This window comes from Molothrus ater, chromosome Z (assembly GCF_012460135.2).
Source record: "Molothrus ater isolate BHLD 08-10-18 breed brown headed cowbird chromosome Z, BPBGC_Mater_1.1, whole genome shotgun sequence".
NCBI lineage: Eukaryota > Metazoa > Chordata > Aves > Passeriformes > Icteridae > Molothrus > Molothrus ater.
Genome location: NC_050511.2, coordinates 29,985,722 through 30,005,075, shown reverse-complemented (window position 1 = coordinate 30,005,075; position 19,354 = coordinate 29,985,722). Strand labels below are relative to the sequence as shown.

Below are 19,354 nucleotides of genomic sequence, written 5' to 3'. Positions count from 1 at the left end.
CGGAAGTAGCATCTACATATGTTGGTTTTCTCCCTCCCAGAAAGTGCAAAAACTGCTGCACTCTGATGTATTGTGAATGCAAATTAAATATTAGAATTTCTGTGAGGAGACTATGAAACAAAAATGATGACCATTTTTTTAGTATAACGTAAAGTGAGTTTTCAAACTATGAACTATTTGTATGCATTATTTTTTGTCTGAATGTTTAAAATATTAGTTTAGGCTAAGAGTATAGGGCTGGGTTTTAAAGTTTTGGAGGTTTTTTAATCTGTTTTGGGAGATTTTTGTCTGTAAAATATGCAGAAGTTTTAAAATTAAAAATTAAAAAATGAAAAATTTATTTTTGGCCTTTTATAGGTACTTTATTATACACCCAACAAATTTGATTAACATAAAAACATAATTTTTCTTGCATGAGAATTCATAGTTAACTTTTTTTTATTATTCCAGTACAAAATACTTCTGCAGCATAGGCATTTTCATATGTTTGTGTTCTGAACAATTATGTTTTTCTATGTAAATAACTTGTCTTCCAATAATTTAAGATTTTTTTAAAAAAAGCTTATATATTTCAACAACAGTATTAAAGGTAATACTAAATATAATTATAAAAAACATTTGAAAAAATACAATCATATTATTTATGTGGATTAAAAACGTATGGACATAGAGCAAATATTCTCTTTTTCTTTCTAGTGAATGCTTAAATATGATTCTATAAGCATGTTTGAATTCCTCTGGCCCACTGTGTATTTTATTATCAGAGTTAAGTAAAAAAGTAAATGTGTTTCTGTTGTGGTTTAAGAGCAGTTCTTCCTAATTGACTCCTTCCACTGAGACTCCCCACACTGTCTGTCCCTGCAGTGGGATTGAGAGCAGAACTGGAGACACAAGAGGCAAAGATCATGGCTGGAGGTAAGAACAATTTACTGGAAGCAGCAATGAGATAAGAAAACAAACAGTAACAGCAACAGCAGCAATTCTAATGACAGAGGGTACAAGTAAAGAAATGCTACTGCTCACCGTGGAAAACCCTGGCAACAGAAAATTCCCAACCTGCTTGGAACCAGAACCACCCACATTTTTCCTCTGGCTTGGAACCAGGGCCACCCCAGCACTCTATTGGCCACACTTACTCAAGCATAACAAATCCTTTCCCCCCAAAAGAGACTTCCTCCTGCCCCCCCAAAATTATGTGAGGTTGAATAGAAAAACCTCCATGTTCTAGTCATGCCCATTCCCAGCTACTGCAAAAATTACTCTGTCCTGGCTGGAACCAGGACAGTTTCTGTGTTCCTGCTTTTCTCCTTTTCTTCTGTTTAACATCAAATTTTTAGTTTATGTGAAGTAATGTAGTCTGGTGAGGCCCTGGCAAGCCCAGAGCAGGCTCAGCCATCGGGAAAGCTAGGCTGCTCTGGGGTTTTTCCAGGCAGTTGCCCTCAGTCACTTCCTGCAGGTCTCTGACAAAAAAATTTTTGCAATCTAGGTCCCAGAAATACCCCTGAATCATTCACCTTAACTGTTCCCAGTGTGGCCCATTATTCACAATTCTCTGAGCGAAATAAACTGAATCTATTAGTTTTCCAGTGACCAAAGTCAGCTACTTCCTGTATTCTCTCTTTTTTTTTTTTTTCCCTCTCCCACTGCAACACTGCTATAATTTTTGGTGAGTCAAATTTATCTGTTAATACATCTACCTATTATCTCAATATGGACTTTTCTATCATTAGAGTAGCCAGTTTTCCTGACCTCTTTTGCCCTCCCTGTTATGTACTATGTCACTTTTCTAATTAAGTTGAAATTTCCTCTAAAAGTAGATTTGATCCTAGAGCCCTTTTCTCCTGAACTGGAACTTGAATGTCACTACTACATCCAAGAAAACCTCTGATTTTCACATATTCATCCACTCTTCCACATTAGTAGAGTTAACTATGAGCAGATCCAGCTGTTCACCATTGCTGGTTGGACCATCCAGCACCTATATCACCCTCCAGAAATCTTCCTTTTTGCTTATGTTTTTAGTAGATAGTTATGCTTGTACTCTCCTCCCATGTAAACTTACTATCAGGCTAAAGAGCATCCAAAAAAGGGGAGACACAGTCAAGCGCTCATCCATTTTACATTATTTGTGATTTGTGAATATATTAAAAAATCCAAAACAAAACAACAAACCCTCAGTATAGAAAAGACAAGGAATTTAATCTAGCTTGTAAATATAATTTAATGTCTCTAATACACAAAGCTTCAAGCAGCTAATTACGGTGTTTTAAGGACCAGATGGAGTACTTTTAACCCCCCCTAAGGTTTCTTAAATGTTTCTCAGAATCAAAGCTGCTTCTTTAGACTCAACTTTGAAATTAAGATCAGTGAACACTTCTTAGTGCTCCCATGTTGTCATCCTTGTGTCCAGCTGCCTGCTCTCCACTGTGAGAGCAGGGATCATGAAACTGGAAAAAAAGCTGACAGCAAAGACAGATGTTCTTAATAAAGGTTAGACAGTTTTCAAGAAGCAGTTTCAAGCATAAATAAGAGGATTGAAGTTATATGTAATGGGATTTTGCAAACTGATTTGAGAGCCAAAACGTTGGGAAATACATTATCAGCCCAAGATGCAATGGTGACTCTATTGATACACAAAGCTAAATTCTTTAAATGCCAAATGAACAGAAGGGTGAATATAAGTAAGGTTAATGAAGTTATTGGCATTTGAGAAGGCCCAGAATACAATGATATCAAACTTCCTGAAATCATTAGAGAAATGACACTTGGCAAATATTTTACATTGGATGTTTCACACTGTTCAGCCAGTAGCTGATTCACCTAACAACCTAAAGCTAAGTCAGTGTAAGAATATACACTTTCTCTCTACCAGAATGCAGAGGTAAATTAGCTTCTTAATCAACAGCTGACAAATGTCAGTAAGCAAAGGATGAAGCATCCTGAAAGAACAGAACATGTGAATCCAAAATACACATCCGAATAAAAATGAACAAAATGGCCAGATTCATTTGTGTTAGCTACAAAATAACTATCTGCAAGCCATGGTAATTATTTTACTTCCCTTCATCATTTTTTGGGGGGACTAATCGTTTCTTTATGAGCTGAAACTGAAAATTCACCTTCTCTGAATGGTAAATCCACTATTTTCTGTATGCTGTTGTGAACTGCAAAGAACTTCTGTTTTGCAATGATCATCATTTCCTTACTTTGAGTTGCTGTAATAAATTAAAATGTTTACATACTCTGTGACTGCATGCAGACAATATCAGAGGTTACATTTTTCTTTTCACTTTAGTTGAGCTGGAATGCACAGATGCCATGGGCCTATTAATCCCAGTGCCAGCCTGAGAAGGGCAAAGAGTCTTGTCCTGGCCATACTGAATGGGGATCACTTCTCTGGGTCTGTGCCAAGTGTTCTGATGCTTAACTGAAGCAATAAGAAGAGCTGGAGCTGAAGTTTTTAATGGTAGTCTAAATAAAGGATCATAACCAAATAAGGTATTCATTATTTCATAAGCTATCAAAAAACCCAGCTCCTTGGTCACCCCACCTTTAGAGCTATGTTATGAGTACTTAGGACCCAGCTCCCAGAATTCTACAATACTAGATTAAATTTCTTTCACACTGTAAACTTTTCAAAAATTAATTTATTTTATTAACTTTAGTTAACTGGAACTGGAAGGGTTTTATTGATTTTTTGTAATTGAACAAGCTGGTAATTAAGCAGACTGGAGATTCTGGTTTCTTTTATGCAGACATTTTACTGTACTTCCATTTCATGATGGAATTAAAAGAAAAAGTTTCTTCTGTTAGTACTCAGACCACTGAAGGTCAGACTATGATATTGGGGGAACTCATCTGGAAATACTCATGGGCCTGATTCTGAGTTCATAAAGCCATTGTACATCTGGTCTAACATTAAGGAAATTAGTTACACAAAACCATATTTAGGGACTTAACAGACAAAAACAACCTTTGTTTTTATTATACATTAACATTTAAGAGTTAAAAATAATGGCTTAGACTTTGGTGGTTTACTTGTATACTAATAGTTTCCCTGTGTGAGTGAATTCTGCTATGGAGCTTGTGACCCTCCTCTATCATAGGAGTATTGAAACATACACGGACTTGGTTCTTTCTCAAGCAATATATTAAGATATATATTCAAGTGCTGTAATCTGTCAGAACATGAAAAACATTTTATATCTCTGCAATTTATGGTTCTAATCAAATTTCCCAAGTTAAAGGTTGTTTGTCTCCTTGCTCTGTCTCCTTTTAGTTATTGTTTTCGGTGTGGCACAAACATTTGTAGGAGACATTCTAAATAGGTAAGACAGACCGAGAGAGTCTGTACTGGAAAGATTTTTCTAGTGACAAATGCAAGTAGAACTTCAGAGAAAGTGAGAGGAAAAATGCTTAAATTTCCCATTAAGCCACTCATCCTCTTTTCGGTTTCACTTTGCTTTTTATACTCAGAATTTTTGTTACAGAAAAATCAAATTATCTGTGACTCACTTGGAATCTGACAGAGTACCTTGGAATTTCTAGGTAGTGCACTGTACTAAGTATAATAGTGGAAAGATAATACCATAATATTATGTCTTGGTTTATCAAAGTTACTTGAAATATTCAAGCAATATTATAACAATAACACTAGATTTATTTATTATGTTATGATATATCTGACAGAAAACAGACTCTATCTGACCTTTTGTGGGTGACTTTAGATGAAATGAAGAAGAATTAATATGCTGTGTCAATAATATGTAAGAATGCTAAAATATGTGAGACCCTGACATGGCCTATGCACTAGTACCTCATGGTGTACCCAGTGCTTCACGTTGAAAAGAGGAAGGGTTCCCTGTTTACAGAATTTGAAATTCCAACTTTTTCTACCTTAACAGTTAGCATTTATAACCAAAGTTTTAGAAGTATTTCACTGTAAGTAATCAAGTAAAAAAAATTGCAGTGGGTGGATGAGTTATTTCCTGATAGTGAATTTTACCTCTTGGAAGAGTATCAGTGTTTCTTTGAAAATACAGAGAGAATTGTTATTAGGAAATTTTAGTGTGGAACTTTGTTCAGAAATGTAGGCATTTTCATCTGCTGAAATGCTTAATGAATTTAAGCTTTAAAAAGTTTTAAAAATATTTTTTTCTTTGGCACATCATTATAGTATTTTTCCTATAAAACTTTGAAGACACTCTGTTGAGTATGCAAAGTCTGCATCACATCTTAAAATATTGCTTTCTCTGGCAGTATTTTCCCAACAGCAGTGACACTTCAGATTTAATTTTCTTCATCCATAGGCTTTAATGTTGGTTCACCATCATTATGCTTGCCAGCACCAGTACTGGCACTGTATAGCTGTGTGGAACTGTATCACTTACCTAATGTCATAGAAAATTGCTGAAAATACTGATCATTCAGGCCCAGGCTGTACAATTTCTCTCATCTATCCTCCCTACAATAAAGTTTCACTTTCACCAGAATTTTCCTTCACTGCTGATAGATCTAGCATTGCAAATCATAGATTCTAGACTGCTGAATCATGAAAATAGGTTTGCAGAAAGGTGATGTCCATAAATAAGAAATGGCTGTTAGATTAACCTGTGGGTACATCCACTATTTTTCCCCTCTTTTTCTTTCTTTTTCTTTCTTCCTCTGATCTTTTCCTATCTTTTGCATCTCACAGTTCTTGGTCACGTTGAAAAAATATGTGTTACATTCGTCAATTTTTTTGCCAGTAATTTTATTGATGATCTATATTTAGAAGAAATGTGAGATAATTCCTACTTGTAGCTAACTTACTACAGATCTGTGCAATAATACATAGAGGATTTTGTTCAGTTTTTATGCATGAGCTCGTGGCAATGTCATTGAGTTTCTTTTGATGTTTTAGTTATGCTAGGGAAGTAGAGGTGCTGTTGCTGACCAAACCCTTCTTGACACCTCAGTGCATTTTCTTCTCCACATCTGGAGGGGTGACTCCAAGAACACTGGAACTTTTGCATTATATTTCATATTGCATTCTCTTTTCCATGAAAGTTTATATTCTATAGAATTAAATGGAAAAGTTGCTGAAAATATTGTTAGTTGTAAGTGTTGGGTTTTAGTGAAAACTGAGGACTCCTAACTAATGTACAGCTACCACCTGAAGTATGTTACAATTTAAGAATAGTGTCTGATCTGCAGATATACACCTATTTCTGCAGTGAAAGCAGAAAAGGTATAAAGGAGACTAGAGCATAATAAACAGTCATGCCTCCAATTATAGGTTCCAGAGGTAATAGAAAACACCAGAATGAGGCTAAATCTTAATCCAGATAGGCTATTGAAACCTCATTAGACCTTAGGAAGAAAAGAGAAGAATAAATTAATTTTTCATCAAAACCTGAATTATACAGAATAATCATTCCTCTTTAGCAGACATTATGAAATGCTTTTGGCAAACAACATTTCTATTCTTTAAAATATTTTATTTCACTGAAGACTTTATTCTTCAACTATATTTTTATTAATAAGCATTTTAAAGCTATATACAGAACATTTTTAGTTGCATAGCTTTGGTCGATGAAAGAACATAGACTAAGAACAGAAAACTTTTGTTTTTAATTCACAGAGAAATTCTAGAAATACCCATCAAACCCTTAAGTGCAAAGGTAAAATAATCACAAATATAAGCTAAGAAATAGGAAGATATTTTTTGGTTTATGAAGCCATGATTTGAAATATAAGACATTAGCATGTGTTACATTAGGCCACAAATTAAATATTACATGCTTACCTGACACACACTTCAGCAGGGACATAACCAAATACCTTTTTTTCTTTCTTTAAACTGTTACTATAACAGAGATGGAGGTTAATATCAAAAGATCATGAACAGAATTTTTTTTTTTTTTATCATGAGGTACATCATTATTTGCCTCCAGGAATTCTGCCACCAGTCATCTTTTTTACAAAAATGCATCTCCTTCTTCTCTCATCATTATATTTTTACTTTATTTTAACAGTTCACTTCTTTTTAGTCAAGGATAAGAAACATATGCTCAAGACATATCTTATAGGAATTAGTGAAGAAAAGAGGCCTCAAGGTGAGAACTACATTTGTTTTTTTTCCCTTTCATTTCAGAAATCTTAAGTTATGTTCAGAGTGTATTCCAACTGTATAAGAAACTCAACCAAAATATCAGTAGGTGGATTAATGAAACACTTGTCAAGCTCTTCCCAGGTTGTCTGCTTAAGAACAGAGATGAGGTTACTCATTTGGAGACCAATCCTGTCCTCACTAAATTAAATGACAAAATCTTGCTTTATCTTCAGTACTGCAGATCAGAATCTAAACCCATAATAGACTGAAATCTGATTAAACTTCAATGCATGTTTTAATGCAGACTGAAATCCCTGGTATATTTCGAGGCTTACATGAGCATTGGTATTGATATACTGCTCCAACCTGTGGCCTGGTCAGATGGTCTTTCTAATCTAATATCAGTTGTTTTGGATAGGAAATATAATAATATAAACATATAGTGATGTTGGATACATAATTCTTCATTTTTATTCCCGAGCTGATCACTAACACTTAGAAATCTACTTAGACGCAAAGACATTAAGCTGGTTTTCTGGTTTTTTTGACTCCTTGGTCAAAATTAGGCAAATGCCTACCCAGAGGTAAGCATGTTCCATTGAACTGCCCTGAAGTTTTGTTCTTTTGTGGATGATTGTCACTCTACAGAAATAACAAAGGACAGCAGCTCTATAAACTCAAGCCTAGGTGCCTAAATAGAGTTTTACAGAGAGAGGGCACAGTAACTCGAGACTGACAGATGCAAATGCTGTGACCCTGACTCTACAGTTTAAATTATCAAGGTTTTCATCTCATGTTATTAAAAAGAAATGCATTTTTTTGTGCAGTGTGAAAATTTTAACACATAAAAGGTTAGGAATAATAAAGAAATAACACAGCACTCAGTCATACAGGAAAGAATATTTTCTTCATAATGGGGATACATAGACCCATTTAGTCACTTGATCAAAAGAAAAGAGACAGTTAAGAGCATACCATATGACATTATAGGTTCAACATTTTAGGGTTTTTTTTAAATATTTTTAACAAAAATACTATCAAATACAGGTACAATTACCAAATAATTTTAAAGTAAATATAAAGTAATTAAATTAAAGTAAATATATTTGGAGTTATGGTGGTTCTTCTATAAATGAACATAGTTAATATATAAATATTACTGTCCTGAAATAAAATTTCATTTTTTTCATCATTAACATCTTCTGTCATGCTTTCTGAGCAGCAGTAGTTCCCAGGAAAAGTTCCCATTATTACCCATGGGGTGTTTGGCTCATGAGTGCGTAACTAGCCTTTTTTTATTGCAGAAAAACTTCCTTTCAGCAACCTGACAATGAAAGATTATATCAGCAAATACATTCTTAGGAACCTTGCAATCCAATGGTAAGAATCGCCTCCTTAAAGATAAATTTCTCTTATTTTGTAAGAAAGCTATTTCACATATATATATCAGCACAAATCTTTCTTAATTTCTCTCATTATATGCACATTTGGAATATGTGTACCATGCAGACATAGACTTTGAAAAATGGGCAAGTATGTTTTATGAGAAAAAAACACATATCATCTTTTCCTCTTCCGCTTAAAACATGGTTATTTTGAAAATATATTAACACTAAAAATGTGTAATGTCTTAATTGAATGTTTTACTTGTTTCTTAGAATAAAATATTTAGCTCTGACCAGCATGAAAAAACAGCTATGAAGAACTTGTATTGAAAAACCCGTGTCACACAAATTAATCATGTAAGGATACCAGGTTTTCAGAGCTGCTTGCAGGCACCTGGTCTTTGCAGGAATGGTCCTTTTTGCCTTCCAGGTGGTTTCAAATAGCTGAGTCATCTTCTCAGTTTCCTGCAGGAGAGGTTAGGCTGTCCCAGAAAAAATGCTCAAGAGCAGTTTCACAAAGTGTTTCTTGCTATGTATTTTCCAGTGTATTTCCTATTCCTCTTATCTCATAACTTTTCTTTTGGGATGGGACAATTCAACCTCTTTCTGTTCATTGTGGTTATAAATATGCCACATGTCATAATGTCTACTGCTTTTCTTTAGAGATTACAGTTCACAAAAAGCAAAAAGGTCTGAGGATTGAAGTTGATTGAAAGAAAGAAGCATGTGTCCCCACGGAGACCAAAAGGTGGAAGTAAAATACAACAGTATTTTGCATCTTTAAACTGTCAGCTTTGCATTTTCTTTGCTCAAGCATTTTTCTTATATGGCCAACCTCAACCATAGTTTTCATGCATGGCTTGCAAAAATTAAATAGATTATGTCCCAAAAGAGGTGTTGTTGATGTACAAAACTGAATATTTACTACTACAACTAAATTCTAAAAAAAAAAGCAGATACACAAACCACCTTTCCTACTGTACTAGTTGGGCATAGTGCAGCACTGTCTCTGTTAAATGTCAGTTATTTCAGATAGCAGAGGTCATAAATTCTGGCAGATACTGCAGCTTGGAGATTTTCTCAATTCTGATACATATTAACTTCTACATTAATATTTGGAACATTTAATTTTTGCTTCTAGTTTATTTCTATGTGGTTTTGCCTTCCCATTATTTTTCTTCCAGTTGCTCTTGTGACCAACTATGCAACACTTTTTAATATTAAATTCACGCCTGCCTTTCACAAAGTTTGAAAACATAGTGTAATGCTCAGGATACAGAATGGGCAGTTCATTTGGGCTTCACTGTTAATTACGATGAAGCAACCTCTTTAAGATACGATACTGAACAAAACTTTGGTACTCATGAAATATAATATATATCACTTTATTACTCCTGGAAGAAATGTGCAGTGAAATGCAGGAATAAGATGTAGTAAATCAGAAAAATGTAAATAAGTAAAAAAAAAAAAAAAAAAAAAAGGAAAGGAAGGAAAGGACTGACGATTGAAAGGAACATAAGAATGGAAGATGTATAATTTCATATTGATACAGAGTGTAAAGGTCTTAGAATCCCTAATTTTCTACTGCATTTAGCAGTGTTTTACTGTAGAGATAAAATCAGTTCTAAAATAATTAGCAATGCCATATTTAATTGCAAATTAAATTACTACTCACAAGTGATCTACCAAAGGGTAAAACACCACTGGGAGGAAGAACATGGAGGGAAATTTTTTTTTCTATTCTTCTTTCTTGTCCTTCCCACCCCTCCCCCCAAACTCTGAACCTTTATGCTTCAAACTAGGTCAAATTGAGTTAAAGTGAAGCTCAGAGAAAAGCCGGCAATAGTCAGTACCAGGTGCTCCTCGTCGCCTATACTCTTTCAAGGGTAGCTCTCTAGTTTGCGCAGGATGAACCTCTGAGATGAAATCATACCCGCAGGAGGATGGCGCGCCCTCTGCCACCTCTAGGACGGGAGAGATGCCCCCCTGGCCCTTCCTCGGGCTGCGTGCGGGCTGCTCCGGCTGACCTGCTGCCGTGACCGTGGGCGAGCCCCGCCGGCCCCGCGCCCCGGCGGGGATGCCGCACCCGCGGCCTTCCCCGCGGGCTGCGCTCAGCTTTTGGAGAGGCTCAGGCCCGGTCTGTGCCGCTCCTCAGGCTTAACCTGGTGCCACAGCACGAGGCAGTGCTTACGGCTCAGCATCTGTGGAGTAGCAGGGGACCAGTGAGATAGAACTGCGCATCTAAGTGCTGGGAAACGCCTATCGCGGAAAGAAATCACCTTGATTAAAAAAATCCCCGGAGGAGGGGGGAAGGGAGGAGGAGGAAAGTGTTTCTTAAACCCCAGAAATCAATAGGAGGTAGCCGGCATACTGAACAAAGTTTAACTTTAATGCAGATGAAGTGAAAATGAAAAAACAACCCACCAACAAAAAACCAACCTAAACCCAAAAGCACTAAAACACCCCCCAATCAAACTCCCTAGTACACAAAGATACCCCAACAACAAAATCCTTTTCAAAATAAAATTTCATATAACGTTTAAGGTCTGTGGCAAACATTTGTACATTGTTGTGGGGAGGCAAATGATTGAAAATATTCCTCTTGGAAAACGGTGTTGACCGGAGTTAGAAATACCTTTGTAAATTAAATCTCGATGGGATCTATTTCTGGAAAAATCTTAATTAAAAATAACGCGAACACAAAACTGTATTCTTAACTAAAACGAAAATCCCCTCCCCCCAGCCCGTCTGTTCTCAGACCGTGTAGTGCTATCAGTGGAACTGGAAACCTTACAGCAATCACCCCAGCATTCTGCTGTGAGGAAGCGGGAACAGGGAGGGGGGCAAGGGGGAGAGGAGGGAGGGGAGGCGGCACCAAGGGGTCTCATTGCTGGGAGATACTTTGAGGGCAAAGCAAAAGTGCCCCCTCGGGAGCAGCGCTCCGCTTCTGTCGCCACCGCCGTCTCAGATGCTACAGTATCAGGCGGAGAAGAAAAGAAAGGAATTTGGAGTTGATGTACACGCCGGAGCAGCAGTAAAAAGATATAAGATATCGACACGCTCAGCTGCATCTTGTTAAAAGCTTCCTGCGGGTTGGCAGAATGAAATCTTTATTTAAAATACACAAACTACCGTCAGGGGAGGAACGGAAGGGAAAACACTAAAAGGGCCAAACGCAGAGTTTAACCCACCGGTACAAGCAAAAAAGGAGAAGAGATGAGATTGGTTTGGGGCGTACGGAAGAGAGGGGGAGGGTGCCCTCCTTGCAGCCCAGCCACAGGAGCCACTTGGGGACTCGGTGTCTCCACTCAGCTTTGGAGACTTTCTCTTTGATGGTGATAATGATAGTTGCTCTGGTACGGGAAAGAGACTTACGAATACCAGAAGCAGAATGTGTGCTCACATTTGGGTGTGAATGATAGGAAAACGTGCCTCGCCACCACATCCACAGCAGCTCTCTCTTAAGTAGTGGTAACATTATTTTATTATCGCCAGCCGGTGGCTTTAAAGGTGCATTATTTTAATGCATTATTAATTGTTTTCTCAGGGCGAGAGGAAGGTAGAGATCTGGCTTATTATTATTAATAGCGAGGAGCTCGCTCCTGTCGCACACGCCGGGGAGCGCGGTGGGAGGAGGCAGCGCCGGGGGAGGCGGGTGGCGGAGCGCTCCCGGCGCCGGGCTCCCTGCGCGGCTGCGGCGCCAACACGCGGGGCTCAGCAGCCCCCGCCGCACCCTCACAGTGCCCCAGCCCGGCCCCTCACCCTCCGCCGGGCGCAAAGTTCCGCGGGCAGCGGCCGGCGCGGCACCTGGCGGCCGGCACCTGCCCATCCCCAGTTCCGCGGGGGCGGCGTGGCTCCGCGGCCGCCAAAGTTGCGGCGGGGCCGGGGGGCTGCCGCCGCTGCCGGCCATCAAGTGGCTCGGTAAGGAAATGCAGGGGAGCGGGCTGAGCGGCGGCGGGGGCTGCGCGGGGCCCCGCGGGGAGCGCGGGGAGCTCCGGCCCTCGCAGCCCTGCGGGCCGCTCGCCGCCCGCCTGCAGACGGCAGTGCTCGCACCGAGAGCCGCTCCAGCGCCCCCCGCCCCGCACACACACAGACACACACACGCACACACGCACACCCCCCACCTCTCCTCCCCACCCCTCGCTCGCTCCCTCTCTCCTCCCTCTCGTCGCTCTTTTCCTCCCTCCCTCTCTGTCTGCCGTCCTCATCGGAGAGAGTTGCAGGTACCTTACCTCTCACCTCCCCGCCACCCCCCCCCACAGACCCCCTCCCCCCGCAAATTTTAAGGGGAAGGAGCCCCGGGAAGCCTTTTTTTTATTTATTTATTTAGGTATTTAAAATCACTGTAAAAAAAAATCTTTGGAAGAATGACTCTTATCGGAGTCAGCTCTGAAAACAGGGTTACCCCCCAGGAGCTAGCGGCAGCGGAGCTGGATCCCATCAAAACAGTACTGCCTGATGGGGCATGTGCTTCTCTCTCTTTGCAGTTCCTTCTGGGCCTGTGTGGACTAGGGGCACAACGCGGCGCCTGACTGGCAGGAGGGGAAAGCGGAGACTCCTTCAGGTTTCCAAAGAGGTCCGAGTGGACAGCATTAGTAAGTAAATTCTCTGTGCTTGCTTACTGTCCCTGTGTCCTCGGGCTTATCCAGACTTTTTCTTAGCATTCACACACATACATATGCACACACATACATATGCTCTCTCTCTCTCTCTCACACACACACACACACACACATATCTTTATATATGTGTATATACATGTGTATATATATGTGCATGCATTTCTATTTTCAGGTTACTGTTCTGGTCAGAGAGAAACTTGGCCGTGGTAACTTGGAACTGTTTTTAGTGGGAAGGTGCATTTAGTGGTTTTCTGGTTTTTTTATGAGTGAAGAAAATTGAAGGTGAATACTTGTTTAAAGAAACTGAGTGTGGCAAGTATTGTATAATGTCATACTTCAGTGCAGGTGTAGGTATGTGGTAGAATACAGACAAAATCTAAACAAAGAGATACTCCCTCAGGAGGGGTCTGCAGAATGGTCTGACCTGCAAAGCAATGGCAGGTGACAGGACATTCAGTTTAATATAAAATGTGCCTGAGTTATAGATACTAAGATATATTTGTCTGCATTCAATTGTAAGCATTTTTACTCCATGTCTCTGAAGTTCTTAAATTTTTCATCAAGTTCTATATGTATAAATTGTATGTAAATTTTTTCTTCTGATGAGGATGACAGTTCTAGACAACAGCTTTGCTTTCTAAGGGCTTTTATAGGGCATATTCAAAAGTACTGATGGCACTGTTTTCGATAGGTGAGAAAGATCTAGGGGAAACAAAAAGATAAACTCATTTAAAAGGGTGTCATGAGCAGTGGAACTGAGGTTTGCTGGCTGAGCTGTAGAGTTAACAGAAGGTATGAAGATCATATAAATGTATGTCATGAAGTGTCTGCTGTTAGGTGTTGTTCAGCACTAAATATATCTGCATCTGGGAAAGAGAACTTTTGCAGGCGTTATTTCTCTTGGGACAGTGGACCCGTTATCGACATTTGCTGCTTTTCTGCTAAGGGAGACAGCTAGTATTAGCAGTTGAGGGTTAACTGTTTCCTAGGTAGAGAAAAGAAATAACAATGACAGGTATGGCAATGAAAACGTTTGCTCATGTTGGCTAATATCTAAATAAAACCTCAGTGTTATGTCAGTAGAAATACAGTTGAGTCAGGTGTTTTTGAATGTACTGAAAGGAATCAATAGCATTTCAGCATTTTTTCTCTATTCCGGCCAAATGGACTTGGATTTAAATTCTTCATGTGTTGTATCTGTTGTAGGGACAATGTGGATTTGAATTAGAATAAATTAAAATTGTGTCTTTACAAATTCTTGGCAAATATGGGTTATTTTACTGTACAAATTCAGAATAATGTGGCTACTGTAAATAAACAATACAACTCAAATATCATATATATTATGTCTTTACTGTTCACCTAATCAGAATAAAGTAGTGCTGTTAGAAGCCATTAAACATGAACTTACAAATGCATTTTATTAAACTTCGAAATGTGAATTTCATATTGCACTTTCAGGTGTAATTTAAAATCAGTCACAACTAATGAATGTCACTAGGAGTGAAAGTTTATCAGGGTCAAATCAAATGCATTTCTTCCTAAAGTAAAGAAAGTAGTTTATGTCACAACAGTAAAGAAAACGAGCAAAATTTACTTAGGAAATTGTGACACAAGCAGGAAAGACTAAATCTGCAGTAGCAGATGGATGACATTCAGACTTACTTTCAGGTATTCATAATCTTAGAGCTAGGAAGGAATTACAAAGCATTGGGTGCAAGTTCTTAGACAGTGAATCAGGGTGACTTTCATATTGCATTAAAGTAGTCTTTTGGTAATTGCCATTTATGACAGGAAAAATACCCCATGAACTCATGAACTTTTAATTAAAGGATAACACATTTTCTGACTTAGTAAGGAATCCTACTGATAGTGTTTTAGTACTATGAATTTACCTTTCAGTTAAAAAAAAGCGCTTTTTACTCACTTTTTTCTAAATGACTTAGTAACATTTGACATGGCTCATTGCTGTGTTGTACTCCCTGTGGACAGCACATTAAAATAATATATCCAGCTAATTTGCATGAACTGTTTTGAGACTGCATGCAGTGAAGTTTATTAGGCTAAGCTTTCAGTTCTGCTAGGTGGCCCTAAACATGCAGCAATGTTGAATGTCTAACAGTGTGTCTATTTGAAATAAAAAAAAAATTAAAAAAAATTTACATATGACTAACCAGACAGGAACTATGTTGTCTAGTTTAGCTCAAATGTCTATGTACTCAATGTCTTTATTAGTTGGAGCACAGTCTTCATAATTTGTCTTTGGGATTTTCTTTAATCTAGGATATGTTGTGGCAATACTTTAGAATCTATATGAAAAAGTACTCAAAACGTACTCCACCTTTGCTGTAATTACTACTGTGGGAAATGACCTGTGCCAAATCATGGCAATTAAATGTGATACATATTGTACTTGATTATATATTCATGTACAATTATGAGTTTTTGGCATAGGCAAATGTCAAATTGGGTCAATCTGATTCAGAAGAAACAAGAGAGGACTTTAAGAACACCTATTGCTGTGCAAATACATAACTGATATAACAAAGTTGCATGTGTCAGCAGTAATGTAGTTTATTATGCAATTGTTCTTGTTATTCAGATCAGATAATAGTCTGATGAAATATATAAGCAGTCTACAGGGAATCAATGATTAATTCCTCTGGTATGTGCATATTTAAGATTTCTTACTAGTAAAATCCTAGATACCTGCATTAGTTTTCAGAAGCCAAAGCCAACAAACATTGTCAATATTAATCACTTAATATACTGAACTCCCACCAAACTTTGTGGTTATAAAGTCTGATGAAAAAATAACGCAAATGTTTCCTTCTTTGTTCTTTGCTAAATGTGGCTTTGCTGAAGAAACTGACAGTACACAAACAAACATACTGCTTGATAGCACAAACTATTTTAAAATGGGGAATGTTATAAATATCAAGTAATACACTGATACTTTAATCTTGGTTTGTCTGTGCTCTTTTAAGAATTTACAAAGCATTGATGACTTTTGTGTGTATAGGGGTAATAATTCTACAGAATTGAAGTACTGTAACTAGTTGGAGAAACAAAGGTATCATTGTTGGCTTAACAGGAAAACAAGTGAGTTCAGCATATAGGAAAAGGTCACTGATACTTTTCATCAGTCCAAAGCTGGTTTAGTACAAAAACAGATTGGTACCTGAATCTCACATAATCAGAATAAGCTCTATTGATTTACTGTCACTTTAAAGACCTCATAACCAGCAAATATAAATTTAACAGTGACATTTATATGGATGTTCTATAATTTAGGGTTTTGGATTTTGATAACTGTACTCAAGGAAAGTAAATTTTTTCCTTCATTAGTAGCCATAAGGATTGTGTGGAAAATGGCTAAGGAGGAAGAGATGTTCAGGGTGTTCTTTAAAATAGAAAAAAAAGTGAAAAGGCCATAGAAAGAGCTCAGATTCAAATGTACTTGAGCTGGAGAATGCCTGTATATGCGGCGTTTTATTTTGTTTTGTTTTCTACACATACATTATAAGGTCATTAGTACTAGAAGTTTCTTAAAGAGATTTTATGTTACCCCTTTTTCTTGTCGACTTTCCACCTTGAAGTATTGCACCTATAATCCTAGCAAACTCTGACAAAGTTGGCAAGGGACATTGTGTCAAAGTGATAACATAATGATAGAAATGGGGTCGCAAAGTATTGACAAGAAGTGCAGTTAGAGTATAAGGTTTTGGACATATTTGATTGTGATAAAAAATACTTAGTAGCAAACACAAATTCTAGTAGGAAATAGGCAGTAGGCATGAATTAATTCTCAAATGAGAATTAAATATATTTGAAAATAATGACTATGAGAAGGAAACAGACACACAGGCAAAAGGAATGCATACTGGGAGATTTTTTAATCATTCTTAATGCTTTTAGATGCTGTTTGATTTTCAGTTTATCCGTTCTGGTAGCTTCTTTTGTAAGATCCAGCACGAAACAATAACAGAAAAGCTAGCAATAAACAGAAAATTGCTGCAAATTTACTACTTTTATGGTCAATATAAAGGCTGAATTACTCATCTATTTTCATTTGTTGTCAATAGTTGCAGAAATGATCCTATTTATCTTACATTTCTATTCTGTTAAATATGCTTTATTAAGTGAAGACTATTGTGTAAGAAATTGTATTCTTTACATTCTATATATCTTTATTGGCAACTTTGTAGCCACTTCTAAAAAGTGGGGTTTTTCTTGTCAATACATAAAATGAAGATCTAGTTGAATAAAATTTTAACTGATTAGCTACTGCAGAATCTGGTTTCTAAAATCAGTTTTATAAAATTTCTGCCAGCAACACTGTGAAATTGATCAAAATACTAGTATGTTTTAAAGTTTTCCTGAATAAAGTCATGCTTCAAATGCCTTTAAAGTTCTTTGAAATACTATTATACTTTCCAAATTATGTTACTTAGACTATGTTAAAAGTAAAATTAAGATTTTGGAGATGTGTTTGGAAAAGAGAATTCTAGATGTGTATGTTTGCAATATGAAGAAGGCTCTGAATAGTCCGATGATTTTCCTGAGAATGCTGTAGGGGATTTGTTCCAGCTGTAAGCAGCATGAGCTCATATAGTTGCTAATTAACAGATAGATACATATTAGAGGCCCAGTACTCTGCTTTGTCTAAATATTTGGTTTAGAAAAATGTTTTTCTACATCAGGCAGTCCCATATTTGTGTTTCATCCCATTGTGAAAAGCTGCTTAAACTGAATTTTTCATATATTTCAGGGTGGCATCTCAAAAGGTAAGGTGATGTTTTGGTGCATATGGTGCATTCTGCTTTTCTTTTGAATTTAAAAAATAAGAGCTGTACACAATGGCATTCAGGAAATCACTCTTTATCCAGGATGCTGCTTTTTATTTGGTTTTAGGTTACCTAGCTCATTTGCAAAATGTGTTATACTGCCCAGCACTGAAATGTTAAATGCATATGCTTTTTGTTTGCAGTGAAAAGGTGGGTTGAGGGGAAGCTGCTTCAGCTGGGGTGATTGTCTGTAAACATAAAGGAGGACTCATGGGCTTAATGGGAAGTGGGATTATTTAGCTCTTCCAGCTTCTGTGAGGGTAAGGTGAGCTCACATTTCCAGAGTGGTCCTCCCAGCTGGTGAGTTTCTCATGGGTGACAGCTCAATTGCTTCACGATGATGATTGATTTAAGGTGACCAGCCTGAATAAAGGTCCTCTGGTGGCAGCAGGTTGGAAGTGTACACCAATCTGTCTTCTGGGAACAGTAATTCTTAAGGGTACTGCAGCAGAAGTAACTGCATAAGAACAATTGCATCTACTGTAGTCTGAAAGTGAAGTGATTTTTAGACTCTTATGCAGCAGTTTAACAGTCAATGTGGGAGTATGTCAGGCAAAGTAAGTTTGCTCTAGCTTTGACGCATTCTTTCTTTGTCTCACCCCTACACACTTAAAATGTACCCTTCATTGTGGTGCAAGGCATAACGTCTCACCAGACCCTGTACTACATAAACCAGCATTTAAAGTAGTTTGGTGTTCTCCTCACTCTGCTTGTTCTTTTAGTCAAATGTGTTTTTCTTCAGTCTTTAGTTAAAAAAAAAAAAAGTTTTCTGTATTGTAACTAACTGTACTTAGATCTAACATAGAATATTAATTTTTAGTATATGATTTTTTTGTTTTCTAAGCAGGATTTAAATAAGAATACTTACTGTGCAAATTTTTAATCCATGTTGAAGGACTTCATTTTAACCTTAAAGCTAATTCTGTATTCAACGTCTGATGAAGCACAACATACTCTGAATTCTTGCGCATAAGTATAAGGTAGAGCAGTGATGTAAGTCTTACTTAGGTAGCTACAGAATTACTGGCAGTAACAAAAAGATAAACTAAAACTATGTGTGACTTGCCCTTGATTTAGGTAAAATGACATAAGGATATCCATCCCATCCATTTAACAATCAGAAAAAATCTTACAGGGTGGTGCATGATCTTAGTTTGAAAGATTTTCTTTTAAATTAAAAGGACTGTGCTCTGATGCTGTGAGGCAAAGCTCAAAGCATCAGCAGTTCTCAATGGAAAGAATGCATGTGCACTGTCTGTGTCTTAGCATGAGTTGCTTTCCCTTACTTATTGGAACTGAGGCTTGCCAGATGGCTTTCTCGGGCTTCTTCAGAGAGATAGAAAACCATAAAGAGTTTTGTCTTTATCAGAAAACAGAATAGTATAAAATTACAGCTGACACTTTTCT

General features: G+C 37.5%; 1 protein-coding gene across 7 annotated transcripts in view; it reads left to right on the top strand.

Annotated features, from left to right (window-relative positions):
• Positions 1-12,635: 12,635 nt before the first annotated feature.
• PTPRD (protein tyrosine phosphatase receptor type D) overlaps positions 12,636-19,354 on the top strand; it is a 1,172,279-nt gene continuing 1,165,560 nt past the window's right edge. For 6 of the 7 annotated variants that reach the window (XM_036402900.2, XM_036402899.2, XM_054517858.1 and 3 more), the window contains exons 1-2: positions 12,639-12,701; positions 12,966-13,073. The gene's annotated coding sequence lies outside the window, so the exon portion shown is untranslated. Of the gene's footprint in view, positions 12,702-12,965; positions 13,074-19,354 lie in introns of all 7 variants that reach the window. The other variant, XM_054517855.1, reaches the window with a different exon arrangement.